Genomic DNA, 12065 nt, shown 5'->3' with positions numbered 1-12065 from the left:
TGATGGTTTGGACATGTAGAGAACATGGTAAAGATTGATTGCTTCTTGCTTAAAATAGCTTCTGTATTCTGTGTTATCTTTGCCAATTTTATCCTTGTCCCATCCATACACAGGCCTTAGCTGTGCTTGTTTGGAGTACAGCTCCTTCATATGGGGTTCCCATTCATACAGCTTTATTGAAAAGGGGGAAATCAAAAGCATTTCATCTCTCTCTCTCTCTCTCTCTCTCTCTCTCTCTCTCTCTCTCTCTCTCTCTCTCTCTCTCTCTCTCTCTCTCTCTCTCTCTCTCTCTCCATATTTGATAAGCAAACTTTGTTCTAACACCATTTTCATTCACACTTCCTCACTTCTTACCTTGTCCTTAAATTACCTCAGACACTTCATCTCCACCATCTTCTAGCACCTCTTTCCCTCTGGTAATTTAATTTTCTGACTGACATGGCACATCTTGGCTGGTAATCTTTGTTTTCATCATAATACCCGCTTTTTTCTTGTAGAGAGAGCAACACAGTTTCAACTTGTTTAATCATGTTAATTATATCATTTAATTTTCCAGGAAATAAAGAGTTGCTGTGATCCTGGTACCATGGCTCACCTCTGCCACTACAGCTTCATTGGACAGGAGCTTCTGCTGTTGTTTTGCCTGCGATCCACAATTCTTGGTCTTGTTGTTGTAGGGCTGCAATGATCCTATGGGGATCATATGAGCCCTACAATTCCTGCAGTACCCCAATGGCAGCTAGCATCTCACTGTGGTTGCTGCAATAGTCTGTTCACTGGAATTTGAATCAAGCAAGCTACAGGATCCTACATAAGATTGTAAGTCAAAACACTGATTGGCTGTTACCATATTTACATCATGCGATCTTTTAGTGTTTTATTGTATCAACATTCAGGCCTATCATAAGAAGGCTTTATATAAAGAAAATATACATGTGAATGCATGGCCAGTGTTGCCTTGAAGTATGTGGCAGCAGCATTACATGTTTTCCATTTCAGTACACAATACCTCATTAGAATTTTAGTAAACTGTAATAAAACTTTCCAGCAAAACACACTAATGCTGCTAAACTCTGAGGTGGGGTGTATTGTTGTGGTGGACATGTTGTCTTACTCATGCACTTGGCTGTGCATTCACTGATAAAATCAATAATGTTTTTTTTTTTTTTAAGTGTTTTTATATGCAAAACTAATGTGAAACAGTACACCAAAAGTCAGTAGTGAATGTATAATATAGTTAATCAGTGCTGAGCCCACAAAACTTATGTAACCTACTCAGCTCAGCTTTAAAATCTACAGGTGCCTCTGATTTAATCTGGGGCCATTCTTGCCAGTCGCCTTAGTGTAATATAATACGATGAGAAATAAATGTATGTAAAAACAATTATATATTACGAAAAAGGTATTGATATTTTCTATCGTAATTTTGTATTATCATGACAAGTCCATTGGTGTATAATTATTGTTGCCCTGCAGAAATATTAATGAGCAAGATCATCCAAAAGTTGGAGAATTTTAGACATGATCCACACCGAGATTCTATTTATGAAGCAAGTAGTGCTAACAAGTGTTACACATACAGGGGAGCCATAGTGTGTGAGTTAGTCTTTTTGAAGTTGGGATTTTTGGATGGACTGCTCTGTCACTTTCCTTCAGAGCACCAATGCAGTCGGTGCTATGCAACTTTAGAACTTTCACTGATGTGAGCATCATATTGCACAAACTGGCAATTTTCTCCATCTCAGTCTGGAAAAATTGGCCAGGAGAAAATAACTATGTGGCAACTTTAAGTTAACCCCTCATACATCTTTCAAAGAATAGAATAACAGATTCAGTATTTGACAGATTTACATCAAGAAGAGTTATCTTTTATGACTGCTCTTTTCTTTGGCTTACAGCCTGCTCTTTTCTTAATCTTACAAATTGGCTGTGATTGTTTTAAGTATAATGTTCTACTGAGCTGCTGTGCGATGCCTGTAAAACATACAAGCCATGATGATATAGTTCGAGTGATAGAGTTTTATAAGAATGGTGAAGGAAAAAAAAAACTATATGACTGGTGCCAACAAAAATACTGACTGCATTGGTAAAAAAATGGCACAATGAGGAATGCGAGGATGCTTCTTACCACAAACATGGTGGGAGACCAGTCCAAAAAGTTTGACATGATAACCTTACATGATAATAAAAAAGTTAACCTCCAGACTTTGGGCTGCTACAATATGTTTGTAGTGAGAGTCATCCTTCATCGCACTGTTTCTTTACCAATGCACTCAGTCTTTTGGTTGGCATTAGTTATACAGCTTATTTTTCTATTTGTATGAAACTCTAACTCAAATAGTTCAAACTATGTCAAAGTTGAACATTGTTGAAAACAAACACAACCATTTTATAAGCCGAAGCAATGAGCAATCACAAAAGGTAGCTCTTCTTGATGTCAGTATGTCAAACAATGAATCCAATTTTTATTGTCTGAAAACACATGAGGGGCTTACTAAAGTTGTTAGGTAGTTGTTTTCTCCTAGCTGATGCTTTAAGGCTGAGAAGGAACGAGTTGCCAGTTTGTGCAATGTGACACTAACATCAGGAGGAGTTCCAAAGTCATTTGGCATTGTTGAATTACACTTCACTTGGTCATATATATACATATGCAAATGTAAATAATATATTTATTTCACTTGAGTACAGGCAGTAAATTCACAAATGACTATTTTAGAGTTTTCTTTTCGCAGATGGGTTTCCTTGCTCAAGTCCAGTAAAGAAAATGGATTTTAGCTTCATGCTGGCCATGTTGCTGGAATCCCTCCCTGCTCGAGTTCCAGCCTCAGATACCTTTCAGGACTTTCAGAATTGTAAGGACAGACACACACATCTGTCATGAGAATATTTAAATCAGTATTATGATTATTGTTCACAAAATAGTTCATCAAATACTGTATATGTTGTGATGGATCCCTGTGATCAGTTCTATACATACAGGTTGCATCTGGAAACTTAACTGAGGCAATGGTACTACCAGAAATGCAACATACATAAACCCAACTCCAGCAGCTTGCCTGATTGTGAAAGAGGAAGATACTCTGTAGCACTCTTCCTGTAATCATGTGTCTCTATGCAGAGCTTTTTATCAAGGTGTTGTAACTTTGTGCTTGAAATTGAGTGCTACACAGATTCCAAAAGAAAAAAAACATGAATGATTGCAAAGACAAAAATATCCAATAATGAAGTTCCTTTATGTATGAAATGCTCCTAGTTAGGGCTGGGCAGGATCCAACAATATAAGTGCAGTGGAACCTCATTTCTCAAACTTAATTAGTTCTTGAATGCTGTTTGAAATCTGAAATGTTTGAAAACCGAAATTATTTTCCCATAGGAATCAATGTAAAATGGATTACAATTTCTATGCAAAATTTAGAATCATTCCTGATATGAATTATTTACACAGACTCCAACCTTACCAATAAAGCAGTCAGCCAGAGACTGATTGATATGTTAAGAGATGAGACGTGCGCCTAAACGCTGTATTATGTTCGCAGGTTGAAACATGAAAAAACATGGGAAAGAAATGAAATAGCAAGATAATAACCACTGAGAAGAAAAGGAGAGAGAGAGAGAGAATTGATAATTCTCTGCTAAATCTCAAACACACACCTGATGAAAATGGAGATTCATGTCACAAACAGCAGCAGAACATGTGTTACAAAGAAAAGGAAAACTGGGAAAAGTAGAAGGAATGAGTGGAATATGGATAAAAAGACATGAATGGAGAAGAAAGAAGTAAACAGAGTTGAGAGTAGAGGCCCAGTCAAAAAACAAGGAGAGAACACAGGAACAAGTGAGGAGATTCATTTGGAAAGTCGTGGACATGAAAGTGAGGAAATGGCAACACAAAGATGCCACAGAAGATGATCACCAAGCAGAAGCTTAAAATATGTATATAAATATAGATATTTTGGTGTCGAGTCTATTGGAAATAAACTAGATGTAGTATTTTTTAACAGGAATCAAAGTAAATAAAGAAAAATAAATAAAGGAAATAAAGGTGAGATTTGCAAAGGAGTTATAGCACATGGAGACAGAAAAGGAAAGGGAGGAGTGATGATATTGGTAAAAGAGGATGTTGTTTGAGGAAGTGGAATATGGTGATGGAATAGCAGAAACTTTTGTGAGAGTTGTGATAAGATCAAGAAGTGAAAAAAAGGAGTTATTGTGATGTACATACCACCAAAAACTAATGCATGGGAGACCAATAGATATAAAACTATGCAATTAGAAACAAGAAATAGCATAGAGGAAATGATAAGGAAAAGTAGCACAGTGCTCTCTCTTATTAGGTAACTTCAGCAAGGAATGAACTGGGAGGAGATGGAAGTGAAAGAAAATGTCAGGTTATGGAGCAAAGAACTTGTGCAAACCATGATGGTGAATACAATGGGACAGTGGGTGAACAAATCTACAAGATGTAGAGGTGAAGAAGAACCATCACAGTTGGACTTAGTATTTATGAAAACCCCAGAAAGTAGAGCAAGTATACATTGAGTCCACTGGGAAGAAGTGACTATGTGACAATAAAAAATAGTACTACAGGAGGAAACAATGTTGCACAGAAATGAACAATTTATAAATGCTAAGGCAAACTTTGCAGAGCTTTATAAATTTTATGGAAAAAAATAACTGGAAAGAGCTATTTGAAAGTAAGTAGTGCAAGAAAAATTATATATTTTTGAGCAAGTATAGAAAGGGGTGCAACAGTTTATTGGTACAAAGTGAAAATTGGGAAGCATGAATGGTATAATGCCAGGAGTGTAGAAGCAAAAAAGAAAAAGGACAGAGCATGGAGGAACATTATGAGATATCTGAACAGAAATACTAAAGAATACAGAAAGGCAAGGAATGAATATATATAAGAAGAGAAGAAAGAAATTTTGAAAGTGACATAGTAAGAAAATGCAAGGAAGAGCCCAAACTCTTCTACAGATGTATAAATGGAAAAATGAAACTTTGGATGACATAAACTAGTTAAAAAGAAAAGGAAGAATTTATGAAATTACTAAGGAGATGAGTGAACTAATGAATGAGAGTTTTCAATCTGTGTTTACAAAGGAAACTGATTTTGTGACACTGAAAGTAGTTATCACAGAATGAGGGAATACAGGAGATATAAGTAAAGAGACAAGAAATCAAGAAACTGCTGGAAATTAGAAAAGCTATAGGACTAGATCAAGTAAATGGATTGATATTAAAATGAATGCAGAGAACAACTGGAGTAACCCATATTGGATATAACTAACAGCTCATTCAAGAGCAGGAAAAGTACCAAGGGAATGGAAATGAGCTAACATAGTCCCAGCATACATACATAAAGCTTACAATTGCACCAGATCCCATCAGTATTAATGGAGAACCTGTGGAACGGGTAAAAGAATATAAATATCTTGGGATTGTGATTGACGATGAACTCAAAGGCAATGCAAATACAAATCTAGTCATTAAAAAGTGCAACCAAAGACTTCATTTTATCAGAATTTTAAATAACGTTCATGTAGACAAGAAAATAATCAGCTTGTTTTATAAATCCACCTTAGAGTCAATTTTGAATTTTTCTGTCACTACCTGGTACAAAAAGCTAACTGTATCAGACAAAAATAAGCTAAACAAAATAGTCAAAAAGGCTAAAAAGTTAGGGGCAACAGTAACATTCATAGACAATCTATATCAAGAGGCAGCATTAAAACAAGTTCGGAAAATAATGCAGGACCAAACTCATCCTCTTAATAATTGTTATATGTTTTTAAGGTCAGGACGAAGGCTGGCACTGCCATTGATAAAAACGGAGCGGTACAAGAAAACTTTTGTCCCCAGCAGTATTGTGATTTTTAACCATTTTTACTCATAGAAACTCTTTTAATGCTTTTTTGTGACACACTTTTATTTATATATAGTACTTCTGGAGCCTGTTTTTTTGCCAAAAAGAATTTCACATGTATGCATATATGTATAACAATGTGACCAATAAATTATCTTATCTTATCTTATCTTGTTCACAAACATTAGGGTGGCATTTAACTATTTAGATAAAGAAATCAGGAGAATTACAACAAGCATGATACAAACTAAACTGGAATATGCAGCAGCAGTTTGGGCTCCATATAGAAAAAAAGATATACAAAAACTGGAAAGAATACAGAGGATAGTGACAAAGATGGTACCAGAATTGACTTGAAGAGATGGGATTATCTACACTACAAGAGAGAAGAGAAAGAGGAGACCTGGTAACAATGTATAAATTAGTAAACAATATAGAAAGAATAGACAGAAATGACTTTGTACCACAGATGACAGAGGGAGAGATGGATGAGGAGGCATGGGAAGAAAATAAAGAGGGGTTGTTCAAGTGACATCAAGAAATGCAGCTTCCCATATAGAACTATTGAAATCTGGAATGACTGGAAGGAAGAGGTGATTGTGGCAAACAGGGTACACATGTTTAAAGAGAAACTGGATAAACATGGTTATGGAGACAGGACAAAATGAGCTTTGGCTTGTGCCCTGTATAACTAGGTAAATACACACATTGAGAGAGCGAGAGAGAGAAATGTTTGGAATAGTAGCCGTTTGAGAAGAATATATATATATATATATATATATATATATATATATATATATATATATATATATATATATATATATATATATATATATCAAGGAAAACAATGTGTTAGGAGGGCAACTTAGCTACAACAGCAAAAGCAATATAACTAAACTTCTCTTTCACCAGGAACATCTTCCCATTGCCTGGAGCCTTCCTGCAGCACAGTGTGTCACCATGCCCAGAAATCTTATCGTTTTCTGATCATAGATTTTGCCTCAGCTCACATACAGAAAATACAAGTTTATTTTAATTATATCTATTATTAAAATATGCAGGAATAAGTAGACCTGTAATATCTTCTCATATTGAAAACTATTTTACCCTCCATGTGGACAGTTTCAAGTTACAATACACCCCACTGTTTAAGGGTTAATCTAAAGTATATTAGCCTGGCTCTACTATGGAGCAAATTATCAAGGATCCCTTCTCTCTAGCAGCTCAGAGCTGACTAAAGCCTCATGGCCAGTGTAGCCACTAGCCAGTCATAATTTTACTTTGCTCTGACATCATAGCATGTCAGCCAATCACATCTCATAGAAAGTAAGAGAAGCTTGGCAGCAGTAAAAACCTTGCCTATGTAAAAGTATATGATTCAGCATAATTTTTTATTGTATATTCTACTTATCAATATCATTGATAAGTATCTTATCACAACATTCAATGTAAAAGACTGAAAAAAAAAATTTATTCAAACTCATACTTAAATTTTGACTCCTGATAATTGTCTGGTGGATCCAGATCTGACTGATTATTCACTCAGTAATCGGATCTGTCTAGCCTTGGCAGATCCATGGGATTCGTGTCCAGCAATTGGGTCCTGCCCAGCCCTACTCCAAGTCATTTATCTTGTCAGGTGAAAGGCTCCCACCCAGTGTAGTGCTTCCTTGTAAAGTAGACTGTCACTTTTGTAGTCTTGCTAGACCATGCAGATCCTACTTATCCATTTGAAACTCCAAAACATTGTTTTTGTGAAGATTTATTTAGATGATGACATTTTTGTACAACTAGTTTAATCTGTCCCTCCTAATTTATGGCACTACAGTGCATTACCAAGTGTCTTTCATTAGTTTTCTTTTGGGTTTGAAGGTAAAGCTGGCAAGAACTGAGTAGGCATTCAGATAGGGAAAGGTTTTACATAATAGTAATGTATGTGTAAAGGGGATAAAGGCAAGGATGGAAGGAGGGGAAAATGGGAGTGGGCAGAGGTGGAGGAATGATACATGTTACAACTATATTACAGTCTACCTGGCTCTTGCCAGCTATACCTCCAAAGCCATTAGTAAATTCCTTCATGAAACACTTGGCAATGCACAGTAGTGCCATAAATTGTAGGATTACTGTCAAACAGCTATGCCAAAATGTCAAATTAATTCAACTGTTTAAAAGATATTTTTGCAAAAAGTTATGCCTCATAGGATCTGAAATGGATAGTAGTTTATGAAGAGAGACTACACTGTGCAGGACATCAGCTGATGTGAGTAAGGATGGTAACTTGATGTTGAGCTATTCCAGAAATAGAATACTTCCTCAGTAAAAATACTGCTCAAAGCAGAGATTGCTACTGAAAACTCTAGGTTGGGGTGTAGTCCATGTTTCATAGGGATGTCACCTTAAGGGCCTTGAAGTATTCAATTCCAGGAGACAGACAAAAACTATATTGCTCTTATGCCAGGTTCAAGGGACACTAATCCTGGCTCTCTCTAGTGTATATGTTCTGTTGTACAGACTGCATGCAATTGGTGCTTTGTGGATATGACTGGTTGCCAGATGTAGCTAATGTGTAGGATATGTGTGTTGTGTTAGGTGTTGTCTGTGTCTGTCCTAACTAAGTGATATTCCTACACCTTCCTCTCCCTACAAAGTTCATAGTGAAGTCTTGAACTTATGGCTCGGCAGCTGCTGTTTCATGTTGCTGACGTGGGCACCTGAAATGTTGAAGTGTTTGTTGGTCACAAGTTGCAGGGGCGTCTGTTGAGGTATCCATGGAGGCAGTGTCTGGATGCAGAAAGTAGCGGTTCTGTCTCTGGACATAGCCACACAGTAGGCAGATGTCATATTGATGTGGTATGCCAACACTGTGCCCACCTGGTCCCAGCTGTTGGTCATGGGATTATGGATGCATACTTGCTGGTTTCACATTAAAGGGTAGGCAGTGTGTGGACATGATTATTGTAGTGGGAGACAACTTCCTGTTCCTGCTGCGTTGCACATTGGTCACAGTCCTCCTTGGTGGGTTGCTACTCTGTCTTGTATGCTGTTGGGTGGGCTGGCATGCAGGTGAGGAGAAGAATGTCCATTGTGGCTCAGTGTATTCCGCACCTCCAGAAGTCCACAGTCAAATGCCTTGCAGTCAACTTTGCCTAATAGAGTGACTTTCACGATTAAGTGGTTGATGGTGTTGACTGGTAACTCGGTTTAACTATTGGCTTGTGAGTAATGGAGGGGTGAGTTAACCATATGCCAGATTCCCCAGTGTTTCAGAAAGTCAGCAAATTCTTGACTCATGAACTGGAGTCTTGCATCTGTCCAACAGCATACAGGGATGCCTGAGCTTGCAGAGAATCTGCTTGAATTGTTGAATGGTAGCAGCCACAGTAGTGTCCCTGCCACATAAGAAGATGACCAGCCATCCTGTCTGCTATGACAAGGAAGGTCTTTCCTGTCACAGTGAAGTGGTCAGCAGACACAGGTTCAAAAGGGCAAGATGGCTGGTCATTGTTGTGGTACTCCTATTGCTGCTGGTTGAGAAGCAGTGTCTGGCAGGCGTTGCAGGAGGCCACAGCATTACTGTTTGTTTTGCACAGGAGCTTTAGCTCCTCAGTAGCTATCATGTAAACACGTGGAGTGCTGCAGGGATTATGATGCATGGACCATAAAGCATGGGGTCACCATTGTGGTACAGGTCTTCCCAAAGCTTCCAATAGCAGTTGTGGGGGGAATCCATGGCACACACATTCCAGCAGGTGGGTGTACGCCAAGAGCACCCTTCATCAGCTGATCTGACTCAAATGGAGGAACTACAGCAAGCAGCACGATCCAACAAGGATCGTGCTGCCAGGGACCTCATGGCTCTTAGTGCAGTAGTATCCTGTACAGATATGTCAGTGAACATGTCATTGTCTTCATGAAGGTGGGTGATGGGATGTCAGGACAAGGCATCAGGTGTGTGGTCCTTACCCATACCCCACTGTGGTGTGAAGATGTATGGAGAAAGCTTTTCCTTTAGACATTGTAATCATGGATTTTCCAGAGCACCAAAGGTGTAGTGGTTCACTGAGAGAAAGGCAGGTGCACATGACAATGCGCCTACAGTCCCTTAAATTATCTACCCTCCCACAACACCCAGCAGCTGAGAATTAATCATGGATTTTCCAGAGCACCAAAACTAGTGGTTCACTGAGAGAAAGGCAGGTGCACATGACAATGCGCCTACAATCCCTTAAATTATCTACCCTCCCACAACACCCAGCAGCTGAGAATATCATGGGCTGCTGCAGGAATGCCTCCACAACAACCTTAACCAAGAAAATACCAGCATGCAGTGAAATAACTACTGAAAATGGATTAAATCTGACAACAACATTGGTTCCTGCCCAAAACACCAGCACCACCGCTCATGACCATGCTGACCACAGCCCCAGTGTTTACCCACCAGCTTATACTGCTGCCCCTGTGTTAAAATCATCACTGCAACCATGACACACCCCCACTCAACTCGGAGCAAGTGTGGGAAGCAGGAAAGGGAAGATGCCACGAATGGAACAACAAACAGTCCCAGGGCTGGTACCTCCCCCCACAACAACAACAATGTAGATGACAAGGGAGCTCATCTACCACCACCACTGTGCCTACAGTTGCTGAGATAATCTCCAAGGAACTACCAAACTCCAACCTATCAGATGAAATGATATCTTTGATAAACATTACCAGCAAAGTTATTCAGACACAATTTGACATGAACTTCAACAAACTTAACAGTCTGAATAATATAAAAGATCAAGAAATTGCTAGCTTGGAATCAAAAGTGACTGTCCTAGAAAGATAAAATTACAAAACTTAGTTGAGGATACCATTGATGATGTCGACCAGTATGAGCGGTGTGATACTGTGATAATTAGTGGCTCTTCTCTGTCAGATGAAGCAACTCCTGAGAATGCCACAGACATCATAGTTAACACCATCAAACACAACCTTCATGTCAACTTGGTATATTAAGACATCACTGTCTAGGCCAAAAAGCACAAGGTAAAAAAGACCAATAATTGTAAAACTATAAAACCGTGCAAAGAAGACAGAACTAGTTCAAGCTTGCATCAAAGTAAGACCACAACTCAGCATCAATGAATCTCTGACCCCTAAACGACGTGCCAAATACTCAACCATTCGTAAAATTAGGTCACAACACACACATCTTTTCCAGCATTGTTACACAGCTGATGGCAAAATCATAGTCAAACTGAAAAACTCCACAGTTAAGCATACCATAACATTTGAACAAACCCTGGCAACCTTCCTAGATAAGCACCCATTGTTCAGAGATACAACAAAAGCCACAAATAGGACATTGGTAAGCAGAAGAACCACACAACCTAATATACCAAGACCACCATTTAATAAGTAACCTATACTCTATATTGTGTACTTTGTGCAATATGTATTACAGTGCTAATTTATCTTTATTCATACATTCTGTACCTCACTTCACATTACACATCTCAAATAATATGAAATCTACATATCTGAATTATAACATGAATATATGCATTCTTGTAGCAGGCTACGAAACACTTTTTTTCTGGTTTCACATCCCCACATATCCGTCCCTCATCCTCTTTGCTTCAACTCACTCTTCAACATACATACCCTTCATTCTATTCAACACTCTTGACTTCTATCTCCATCTGCTCCCCTGTTCTCTAACACTTTAAAACAGCACAAACTATGAATCTCCCAGACATAAATCTATATAATACTCTAATAACGACATAGGAAGATATGATGCAAACAATATAGGACTGGAAACAATTAATTATATGTACAAATTCAACAAACTGGGATAATATTTGCAAATATCATGACATCACCTCATACAAAAATCATCACTTCCTATTATTAACTGGACTGATCATGTGAATACTCGATCTTTAGCCAAAAATTATGATAATCTAATTTCCTTTCTGAAATCCCTGCCAGAGCTGCCTGATATACTGTGTCTTAGTGAAATCTGGCTCAAACTAAACACTGTACCACTAAATGAAATTGAAGGTTTTAAAAATCTTACTATACACTCAGACCAGATGGTTATGGTGGTGTCACAATATATGTCAATAATATTTTCCCGTGTCCTCATTAGCAAATACTGTTTATTTGAGGAGAACATTGAACTCTGTACTGTTAAGGTTTCAGTTGGTAG

At 38.1% G+C, this 12065-nt stretch overlaps 2 long non-coding RNA genes across 4 annotated transcripts in view; one reads left to right on the top strand and one right to left on the bottom strand.

Moving 5' to 3' along the window:
- Nucleotides 1–12065, top strand: part of LOC135101268 (uncharacterized) — a 41151-nt gene that overhangs the window by 22276 nt on the left and 6810 nt on the right. For 2 of the 3 annotated variants that reach the window (XR_010269181.1, XR_010269182.1), the window contains exons 4-5: nt 557–819; nt 2733–2872. This is a non-coding gene — a long non-coding RNA (uncharacterized LOC135101268). Of the gene's footprint in view, nt 1–556; nt 820–2732; nt 2873–12065 lie in introns of those variants that run through there. The other variant, XR_010269183.1, reaches the window with a different exon arrangement.
- The window catches only part of LOC135101269 (uncharacterized), a 29148-nt gene continuing 19738 nt past the window's right edge, over nt 2656–12065 (bottom strand). Inside the window, exon 3 of the long non-coding RNA XR_010269184.1 lies at nt 2656–2872. This is a non-coding gene — a long non-coding RNA (uncharacterized LOC135101269). The remainder of the gene's footprint in view (nt 2873–12065) is intronic.

This window comes from Scylla paramamosain, chromosome 6, assembly GCF_035594125.1.
Source record: "Scylla paramamosain isolate STU-SP2022 chromosome 6, ASM3559412v1, whole genome shotgun sequence".
Classification (NCBI taxonomy): domain Eukaryota; kingdom Metazoa; phylum Arthropoda; class Malacostraca; order Decapoda; family Portunidae; genus Scylla; species Scylla paramamosain.
Note: the sequence above shows the minus strand (reverse complement) of the source record. Positions and strands in the feature narration are given on the sequence as shown.